Genomic DNA, 11,998 nt, shown 5'->3' with positions numbered 1-11,998 from the left:
CCTCTGGGTTATGGGCCCAGCACGCTTCCACTGCGCCACTCTGCTCCTGTAAATAGTACCATAATGGTAATTATCATCTGAAGATACATATATTGCTAACTATATCATTCTTAGAACTAGTAGTATTTACTAGTTAAAATTGTACCTAGCAGAGCATGGTTTCGATCCACGGATCTGGGTTATGGGCCCAGCACGCTTCCACTGCGCCACTCTGCTCCTGTAACTAGTACCATAATGGTATTATCATCTGAAGATACATATATTGCTAACTACATCATTTTTGGAACCAGTGGTACTTACTAGTTAAAATTGTACCTAGCAGAGCATGGTTTCGATCCACGGACCTCTGGGTTATGGGCCCAGCACGCTTCCACTGCGCCACTCTGCTCCTGTAAATAGTACCATAATGGTAATTATCATCTGAAGATACATATATTGCTAACTATATCATTCTTAGAACTAGTAGTATTTACTAGTTAAAATTGTACCTAGCAGAGCATGGTTTCGATCCACGGATGGGCCCCTTCCACTGCTTTTAGAATTTGTACCATTACACATTTTTTTCTTTTTAATCATATATATTCATTCCATAAAGTGGATCAGCTTACAAAATGAAATATGATTAAGATGTGATAACAAACTAGTATTATAGGTATATATTGAGATAGCTTTTTGTTTCCTATAGCTTTGTTGAAAATATCAACTATATTACAAAATACAGCTGTTTAAAGCTCACTTCTACTATGAATAAACCACGGATGCGATGTTTACAATTGCGGGCGGCGTAACAGAAAATGTTGTCACCGGACATTATACATTCATCGTGTTATTTAACAAATTAACTACAACCGTAGTCGTAGCGTGACTCCGAAAACCAAAAATTAAATTGGTAATTAGTCGAATTTGTTTGAGCAAAATGAAATGCAATGTTATGGAATTACCGTTACGGCCTCACTACCATATATATTTTTTGTTTGTTTTAATATCGCCCAGCATCCGTTTTAATATTCTGTCATCCGTAGAGGTATGAATGTGTGTATGTGTTGGAATTTGCGGCGAATGCGTGCACAACAGACGAATTGCGTGCAACTCTGGTAGAATGCAATCTATTTTCGTTTGTGTGTAAATGCAAAGGTGGATCAATTGTTTGGTTTCCGGATGGGTTGCGTGTGTACACGTCGATCAGGCGTTTTCACTTAGATGGATGGCGTGGATAACGGGAAAACCCAGTCGAGGGCTGATTAAATGTTATTTTATTTGGGGTGTGGGTGCAATTTGTCGCCTGTCTGCGGATGCAATTGAAATAGTGCGTGTGCCGGTGAAAACTGTTATAAACCGGAAAACGGGACAAAAAAAAAAGGACAAACCAGGACAAACGAAAAAAAAAAGGACAGAGAGAGGAGCTAGGCGCGCAACGTTATTACGGACCCGTGGATTCCCATCTGGCTCGTTCACTTGCAGTCATCCCTCTCTCTCTCTCTCATACACACATTCCCTTGCATACAGTGTTTATGCATCAATTTATTAGTTTTTTTTTCGGTATTTCACTTCTGCCTCTCTCCTTTTTTACCACAGTCCCGGCTTTGTTTGCCCATGGAATATTCTATGTATTCGGTTCTGGTTCGAGTGACGGCATGATTGTCATTTCTGATGTGCAGTTTGCAATCGACGTTTCTTTTTTGTTTGTTTATTTTCTGGTTTACCATGGACGTCGAATTCAACAACCAGAAGCAAATACTCACAGTAAAAGAGTCATTTATCACTGCTTGATTCATATTTCAAAAATTGACTAATAGAAAATCGTTTAACAAAATTTTGTAATGATAAATTTTGACATTAGATTTACGAAAATTGACAGTATACTACATGTTATCTTTTATAAGAACGTTGATACTAATAAGTTTAACGGATTTTTAAAAAAATCTTAAAAAAATTGTAACAACATAAAATAATTTGGATACATTGTAATTATTTTGTTTATATTTTATTATATTTCTATGAAATTATATTTTGTTTGTTTAAATAATATAAATAAACCATATTTGTAATTAGATCATTGTTTACATTTTCATATTGTTCAATAAATTTGTTTACTTCCCATACATATTTTAAATACATACACGTATCCAATTCATAAATTTACTCGACATATTGATTTACTAATGAATGTAACTCTGTAACAATTTTCAATATTATAATATAATTTAACAATAAAGTTCTATGGAATAAAATTTCATAATTCAATGAATTAAAATTGTTTATTTTAATTCATTGAAAACATTCAAATTTATTATATATTATATTTATTGAGTATTTGTGTCCATAAATATATCTGCCACAAAACATGTGCAATAATAATATATATGTTGGTTTAATTAATACCTCCCATTCCGAATGCTGTGGGAATTGAACAATGCGAGCATTTTATTCTATCCAAATGTGGTTGATATTTTCCACACCTGAATGTATTTATACGCCAAATGAACATTCCAAAATAATATTTATGTGCAGCCATAAAATATCTATCTCTCGAGGTTTCAAAAAAAAAAATATGAGCAATACATATTTTTTTATTATATAAGATTTTCTATATCAATAAATTTGCTTTTCTTCTTAAATTGCTTAAAATAGCGGAATTCGTTATATAGAAGCTTCGTTAACAGAGGTAACGTTATCTGACTGTTAGCTAATACTGTTTGAGGGCCCTCATTTAACACTCTTGAGGGGACCTCGGCTAACACTACTTGGGGCCCTTGACTAATACTGTGTGGAGGCTCTCTGATACTATTGTTTAGAGTCCTTCGACTAACATTGTTTGGAAGCGCTTGTCTGGAGGTCCTTGATTAACATTGTTTGGGGTCCTACCCAATTACCTATGCCATACGCAGAATATGATGAAAATGGAACAGCTGTCTTATCCATGGTCTCAAATTAAAGGTCTGCGGATTTTACACCAACCGCAACTTGGAAATAATACTCTTAATAAAATTATTGTGGAAATGATACAAAAGCGATATTTGAATGTTGTAAAATGCATTGTTTTGTTTTAAAGTTTAAAGTTTTTCATTGAATAGAATATTGATTTTAAAGTTGAGTAGAATAGAAGGAGGTTTCTCTTGAATCCTTGAAAATTTGTACTAAATTTTATGCACAAAATATTAATCATCGAGAGTACAGCTCGTGTCGACCATAATTCTATACGGAATCGGTACATTTTAAAGCTGATAATTAATGATTGCGCTTTTATCTCGGCCTCGAGGTCTTTTATAAAGGAGCGAGAGGTGCGAGCCCGGAGCCTCGCGGTAATTTCATCCCTCAGCTCTACGCCCTTCGCACCAACTCGACCTCCCTTTATTCTCACGGTTTTATAACCTCTTCCACGACCAGACGATTTTATCTGGATCGCATAAAAATCAGACACCGTTCCATCGGTTTTATAATTCTCAAAGGCTGTCCGTGTAATTTGCTTTTGAAATGTGCAGCGGCCAAAACGATTAGAACCAACAATAAATGAAAAAAAAATAAATAAATAAATAAAAACAAGAGCAAAATAAATTTCAAAAAATATATATCTAAAAAACGAAACAAAAGGAATATCAAGCACGCAAAAATTACTAGCCGTAATCGTCCCTCCTCCACTAATTACGTAACCGTATGTAAATGGGCGTCGGGTCCTCGGAATGCCAATGCGGAGTAACAATAATGTGGGTCCCGGTACCGCACCGGCACCTCCTATTTTCATGGCTAATGACTGAAATTAATTGTGGGGGTGGGAAACTTGCAAACATCAAGGAAATACAACGGAAGCGTTACGTAATAAGCTCGCAGCCGCTGCAGTCAATCACTCTATTCGAAACTAAATCCGCGTTTCAACAAATTATCGACGCAAATTGTGCATCTGAAATGTCAATCCACCTCGTCAATCAAAAACTGGACTGAAAGCTATGAACATGTTTCGGTTAAAACCCGATTTCATTAAATACCCGTTCCGTCGCATTGAAAGAATATGATAACCTCTTGATTCATCCAACCAAACCAATATTGATTTATGTATATTATATTCATGATATTCGAATGTATGAAACCGCACCAATCGAGGAATTAAATAAAAAAGAACGAAATTTCAAAATTAAATAATAGTATAAAAGAAAAAACTGGTTTATGATATACAAAATATGTTATTGTTGTGTATTTTTTATTTTATGAATAAACAAATTATTATTATTATTATTTATAATAATTGTAACATACGGCTATGTCCATTGTATGGGCGTAAAGTAATTTGATATTACAGTAAATTATACTACTTGCCACTAGATAATACCTATGTCCCACAGGCTATATTATTGTTCGATACTAGTTCAAAGGCCGCACGATTGATAATAGTATATCCACAATTTCCAAATAATATAGTTAAATCCGTTTCAAAATTACCACTGATTTCATAATAATAATAATATAATAATACAAAATATAAAAGTTATAAATTGTTTTATTATTTAAAATAATTACATGATCGATCACACAATTTAAAGCTGAATACCTCACCTTTCCATCTTCGTGCTGTTACAAAGTCGCCTGCTAAGAGCTGCAGAAATTAGAAAAAGGATTTACTTAAAAATTGCTGTTTGATGAAAAAAAAAAGGATTTTCTTTAATAACTCGAGAACCAATAAACTTTTGTTATATTTTATGATTGCGTAAGATGGGCGCAACGCTTACGCAACTTTTCATGAAACAATAGTTACGTAACAGGAAATAGACAATTCTTGCGATTTTTTGTGAATTTCTCGACAACCCCTTAAGATAATTACATGATCGAGTACACAATTGAAAGCTGAATACCTCACTTTTCTAACGAGCCTATTGGCATCTTTGTGCTATAGCGGAGTCGCCTGCTAAGAGCTACATAAATTGAAAAAAAAAGTGAATAGGATTTACTCAAAAATCGCAGTTTGATGGAAAAAAATGATTTTCCTTAAAAAGTCGAAAACCATTAAACTTTTGTTGCATTTCATGATTGCGTAAGATGGGTGCCACCCTTACGCAACTTTTCATGAAACAAAAGTTACATAGCTGGGAATAGACTATTCTTGCGATTTTTTTCAGATTTTCGTGAATTTCGACAACCCCTTAAGATTATTACATGATCGAGTACACAATTGAAAGCTGAATACCTCAGAAATTGAAAAAAAAATAATAGGATTTACTCAAATAAATCAAAAAAACGGATTTTCGTTAATAGCCTGAAAACCAATAATCTTTTATTGCGTTTAATTTAATTTAATAAGTAACAAGTTTTCCAACCCCAGCTTTAAAATAAATTTTGCGAATAAAATGTTTGTATAATTGAGTAATTTGCGACCAATAAATTAAAAACTAATAAAAACGAACTGATTTTTTTTTGCGATCCGTATAAAATTGCTGGGATGTGGAAGGAAAGGTAAGAATAATATAAAAAAGGGGGTTGGTTAGGTGCAGGGAATGGGGTTTTTGTTAGAAAGAGAGACGAAGGAAGGAAAGCAGAAAACGATGGAAAGTTTTTATAGGGAACGCCCCGACCATTTCTCTTGCATCCGGTAATTTCAACCCTTAATATCTCCAACCACGCATTAGATTAAAGTCTATATGTTCCTTTTCACCATCTTTCCCCTATGCGGCGGGAGGAACCCAAGCAATTGATTGGAAAACCCACAACAACTTCTCGAAGCGATTAAGTTCGTTGTTTGTTATGCAGAGTGGATTGCACTTCGTTTCGGTATTCCCAACGACTCAAGGACCCTATAATATATCCGAATGCATCCAATAACAAAATTCTGTAAGCCTGATTAAAACCAAACGCATATGTTTTAATCCACGTTTTACTACTATTAAACTACATTTATAAAATTGTTTTTACAACACATTACAGAAATATAAACGTAATTATTAAATACATTGCAAATTTAAAGAAAAAACAAATGTTGTTCTTCTTTTTTTTGCTGCAAACATGTTTGTTGTGACTTTTTTTATTTATAGTTCATCTAATTGTAATACATCCAACAAAGTTTCTTCAACTATACCAACAACTTCCAAACTTATAAAGTATTTCAAGTTTGTTCACTATCAAAAGGATAGTAATTTCATTTGTCTATAAAAAAATTTATTACGAGTTGAATTATCATTAATCAATTTTGTTTTTGTAGAGTAATTTCCATAATAATTATAAAAAAAATGTCTCATTAAATTATAATTAAAAAAAACAATATTTCAACATTCCATTATTATTTTAAAAATACTACATTATAACTGCATTATGTAATATATTTATTTACTAAAATAGTTCTAACATTGATAACTGTATGCAAAAAAAAGAAGTGAAAACGATAGTGTTGATGTACAATATTTTGTTATTAATCTTGTATTTGTACACATGTTAATAGATAAATCTGATTAAATGAAGCCGGAATAGAAATATTTAAAACTCTGTTTGTGAATTTGAGTGAAGCCCTTGTGCATTTCCGATTAGGAAAATCCGTGCTAAGTGTAGACGCACAGGTGGGGGATTTCAATAATTAATTAAAGAGAAAATTTCTAAAGTGATTCCAGGCACGCGGCGAAGCTCCAGATGCAAAGTGCAATGCTAATTGTATTTACTTTGTATCGCCTACCTTTTTTTCTTCTCTTGTCTTCGTTATTTCACAAGTTGGATTATTAAGGAGTCAGAAAGAAGGATGGTGGAAGGTCCAAGGTAAAAAGCTTAGGATTTGTGCCCTTAATTATAAGAAGAAATAAAGTATTTGCTGACTGCACGTTGTTCGATTAAAGCAGATGGTGTGGATAAGGTCGCAGGTGTTTGTATGGTTTTCTTGGCTGTTTACAAGTTTGCACGGGGATGGAATAAATTAATGCAAATTTGTTCGGCGCAAACTACGTATTCCTATACCTAGGATAATGACGAGCGACGCATGCTTCGGTATATATGGATATACATATGCTCTAGACACATTTCAATAATCCTAAAGCAGTTCTCAAACTCAGAGATACTGATGCATCTGTTAACTTTTATTTCTTACTTTTACCAGTTATGAAACACGTGCTTTTATCATTCCATTCCTCCGACGAATATACGCAAAAAATAACATCAATTCACAACTGGATTACAGATGTTTTAGTACTTTAATTAAAAGATTAGATCTATCTTTCATAAAGTCCATTAAAATTCATGTAATTAAATTAAATTTATTTAGTACTTAATAAGATAACTTTAAATCCATATAGCAAAATGCTACCACTTTGGTTGAAAGAACTAGTACATTTTTGCGGGGTCCGGTTCAAAAATTGTGCGGGTCCAGATTCAAAATAACACCTATTTATTATAAACCAATTATTACATCATCATTAAAATTTTAAAGCGTGGGTCCACTTTTATTTCAAGAAAATGATATTATTGTACATAAATATGCATATAATCCAATAAAACCAAAATTTTCAATATTTTTTTAAAACCGGACTAATCGAGGTACAAATTCTGATTATTAATCACTAAATATTATTTACTGCATAAAAATAGAATGAAAAATTTGTCGATATTTTTTTTCTTATGATATAACAATAATATGTTTTACTATAAATACAATTATTAACAAGATATTCATATGGAGCGGGCGTGAGTATTTTGCATGTCAAAGGACGAAAAGCCGAGTGCATTAGAATCCTTATTTTTTTTCCTCGTGCTAGGGATGCAAAAGAAGTTATATGAAACTGAATTTACGTTTGTTTTATTACCATTTTCTCATATATATACCGTATGTAAACACCGTTTTATGTATTTTGAGAGAAACTGTTTACCTCTAAAACACAGTGAACGCTTGCTTTGATCTTCGCTTCGATTTTCCAAAACCCACCCCCCATTATACAACATAATTAAAATGACGCAATCAATAAGATGCCAGCGCGAAGAAGTCTGTAATGAACTTTTTGCCTTGATCTGAAGTTTAATGATAATCACTTTTGTTGAATCAAAAATTTAAAGATGCTCATGATTATATTTAAATAATTTAATTAATTCTTACTATTTTCCTCCGATTCATACAGTCCGGATTATGCGAGTTATTGCTGTATAGGTATTAAACTAGTACCAGTGGCGTAGCTACTGTATAGCAATGCGGAAGGGCCCACGAGTGTGGGCATTGGACCCACTCATCATCTACTTAGCCATGAAATTTCATTATTACCTACTAGAACCTACAGTGTTTGTGGACAAGTAAACTGAGAACAATAAGAGAAAGAGACCGCTTGTACCAAATGTTATGTGTGTTTTTTCTCGAAAAAAATTATTATATAATAAGCAATTACTTTAGTAAATTTGTATGTTTTCATGTTGTTAAACAAAATATTTGTAATTACTTAAAGTACTCTGAAGTAGGCGTTACCGTCGTCTATTTGTGTTGTTGTTTTGTAGTGGCTTTGTAAAATAAACAATGCTTCAGAATGGGAGTGTCAATTGCAGACGCATTTATGTATTGTGCTGTAATATGAAAATAAACAGAGAAAGAAACAAAAAAATAATGCACGTTACATATTTGCCGTTCAGTGTGAGATGAGGGACAATAAAATAGAGCAAACAGATACTGAATAGAAGCATCTTCGTTGCAACGCTGAAGTTAGTTTCAGCGACGTTTTATTTATGTTCGCCAAGTATCTGCGGTTGCGTTGCGTAATGCAATTACAACCGCTAAACCATGGTTATCATACATACTACATATTTATACATCTTTTACTCTGCACTATAATACTGTATTCATACTGTTATGTTTAACCTCTTAATTAACATAAATTATTGTACATGAGTTTACGTAAGTAAAACTCTATTATTTTTGTAAAATGTTTTTTTTTTAACTTATAAGTTAATTTTGTTTACGAGTTGACCAATCTAACGTACAAATATTTTAATGAACGTATATGATGTCAATGGGATCAGATTTACATGGAATATCAATTTTGTATATTGATTTCTGAAAATCATATAAGAAATAAAAATAATTTGACTGAAATTTGTGTGTATGTGTATCTACTTCGATGCAAATGTAAGAAACAAGGAAATGTATACATTTATAAAAAAAAATGATTTTCCTATATTCATTTAACGTACATTTGTATACGCGTTAAGTACGTTAACTGAACGCTGACTGTATATTATTGATCAGTTGTTCGTCGCGCCACGACTTACAACCATTCTTTTCGTGGAAACGTCCTCGTAGCGTTGACAGTGAAATCTAGGATAAATGCAGCTGAACCCTGCAGGACCTGATAGTAAGGCGATTTTAACCATATAACTCGTAAAGCCGATTTTAAACTTATTTTATTTCTTTTATATAATATGTACATTGGTTCCATATAAGAGGTAACTAACTACAGTAAAACATCTTTGTTATAAGCTATATTATTTTTTGAAAGATCAAATATATTACAAAAAATAATCAAAAAGAAATAATATTTTAATTACGTATTAAAATATTTGCGGTTCTTTGAATGAGAATCGGTACCTCTTTTGTTGAAAAATGGCTCTTCATACCGAAAATGTTGCCGACCAGTAGTGATCATCTTCTTGTTTAATATATTATGCAACTATCTCATAACTGTAAGATTTTTCATCAATATTTCTGTAAGAGTAGTCAACTCATGAAGTTAGTTATATAGAAAATAAATGGAATAGATCAAAGCACTCACAGAGCTATATTCAGATTATACGGTGAAATTATAAAAATAAAGACAAGAAATTCGAAATGAAACAGACAAAACAGGAGAGGAAATCAAATTATAAATAAACAGGAAATGCAGGAAACAGAGGCAAAGGAAAATATAATCAGATATAAAGGAAATGGGAAAATAATTTTATTTGAATATTAAAAATCTGAAAATAAAGTTGAAATAATTTGTGCTGACAATAATTATCAATTATATAAAAAAAAGATAAATCTGAGAAATATGGAATAAATACAATTTTTCAGAAAAACTAATAAATAAGAAATACAAGAAACAAAGGTAAATATAGAGTGAATTTTGATAATAATTATCAATGAATAGAATTGAATAGAAGCCAAATCGAAGAAACGCTGACGGAAGTTGCAGGGGATGTAATTGTAGACAGATTATCTAAGCCCCAAAGGGATGAAGCTGCCAGTGAAAAGACAAAAACATCGAAGGGCTAAAGCGAGTCCTGATATCCTCGTAGGAAGTCTCTAACCCAAATAATACCGTCCAAAACTATGCATTGCGCTGAACAATTTAGGAAACTTCAGCAAATCAAATCTGTATTATGTTGTAATTTTAGTGTATTAATGAACGCATGACGTTTATATTAAATAATACGTCTCTTTGATATTTAATAAAATTAGAAACTTTCGGGAATCAACATTATTATTAGAATTTGCATATCTCTTTTAATTGAGTATATTTAAATTGTTTATAAGTTTAAGAAGCTTTCAAAGAAATGTAAATAAAAATTTGTAAATGGAAGAAAGATGAACAAGACTAAATATAATAACAACAAGAACAAGAAGGAAAAAAAAAATAAGTAGGAAGGAGTTTATTCGTGCTCGAGGCAAGACAAGTTTTCATCCTCAGTATTACAAACTAATCCTGTGGAGTTTATAGCAGCCGAAGTTTAGTTACAAATTTATTTTGTTATTTCGTGTGGATAAAGCCTGCCCTGAATATAATAGTTTATATAATTCAGGCCCGTGCCAGATGCATCTCGCCTACGCCACCCCTAGGCCCTAATTGCAGGCCCAGCGAAAGCAAAACGAGCTACAGATGCATGGGACGCGACGAAGGAAGCACTAAACAAAGGACGTACGAAAATGGTGGAAGGACGAGGACGAAGGAAGATGAGCGCCGAGAACTCAAGTGGAATCATATCCGCAAGGATCCGCTTCGAGTCCTGCGATTTATAACAATCATTTTTGCGGAGTGTCTGAAAGCTGAGCGGTGGGGCTAAGTGCCATCGTGCACGGGTCACTTATTAAATCAATCAATATTTAAGTGTAGACAGGACCATTTTCCCCCTATGCTCAGCACGTTTTATTTTTAAACGCCAACAAAAGGCAATCGTTACAATAAAAAAAAACTAATGAAAATAAACCGAACTAAAGACAGAATACAAAAACAAACAAAACTTGGAAATAAGGACAATTTTCTTAACTGTCCATCAATGTAACGTCCTAAAGATTGTTACTTTATCAAATCGTCTACGATTTACTAGAGTGCCAAAATCATCTATACAATTACCTTCCGCTTCACATCTTGCTTAACTTTCGTTTATCTATCTTAAAATATAAAACGCATTTTTGTATTCTGGTATAATACACATCGTTTTTTGAGTAAATGATTATGAATGAGTAAAAATTGGTACTAGAGATTGTTACTTTATAAAATCCACCATTACTCTCAAGTAGTCTTCTATGCAATTGCTTTCGGCGCCACATCTTGAAATTAAAAGTATTTTAATGATTTTTTTAAATTATTTTAGTAAAATATAATACATTATTTAAATTAATTTAAAGGATTGATTAAAATAGAGTACATTACATAAACTTCATTCAGGAAAACATCAAATTAAAAATAAAAAAAATTTGTTAATTAAAAAAAAAACATAAAAATTTACAAAAGCTACATTTTTATACGTCTTATTTATAAATATTATTTATAAATATTATTGAAAACTGCGTTCTAAAATACGTAAAAAGTAATGTCTATGTTTTTGTAATTACTTAAAAAAAATCAATTAATAAGTGCAGAACAAGATTTGGGTCTTTAGTGAAAATTGGGATCAATAAAAATATGACTTTTTGCTGTTTACTTATCTTAACTGAAAAAAGAAAAGGTTATATAAATATATACGTAGGTAAACCATTCTTCGTAAGACGTATGAGGAAGGGAGAGATTTAATAAGTGCGTCTATAAAAGTTGATATAAAAAGGGCATGTGCACAGCTGTAACTCACGCTGAGGACTCGC

The 11,998-nt window shown here is 32.2% G+C and overlaps 1 non-coding gene across 1 annotated transcript; it reads right to left on the bottom strand.

Annotated features, from left to right (window-relative positions):
* Positions 1-316: 316 nt before the first annotated feature.
* Trnam-cau lies at positions 317-388 on the bottom strand. The gene has a single exon. It is a non-coding gene; the product is annotated as a tRNA-Met (tRNA).
* Positions 389-11,998: the final 11,610 nt, after the last annotated feature.

This window comes from Nicrophorus vespilloides, unplaced genomic scaffold (genome assembly GCF_001412225.1).
Source record: "Nicrophorus vespilloides isolate i.1.1-1 unplaced genomic scaffold, Nicve_v1.0, whole genome shotgun sequence".
Classification (NCBI taxonomy): domain Eukaryota; kingdom Metazoa; phylum Arthropoda; class Insecta; order Coleoptera; family Silphidae; genus Nicrophorus; species Nicrophorus vespilloides.
Note: the sequence above shows the minus strand (reverse complement) of the source record. Positions and strands in the feature narration are given on the sequence as shown.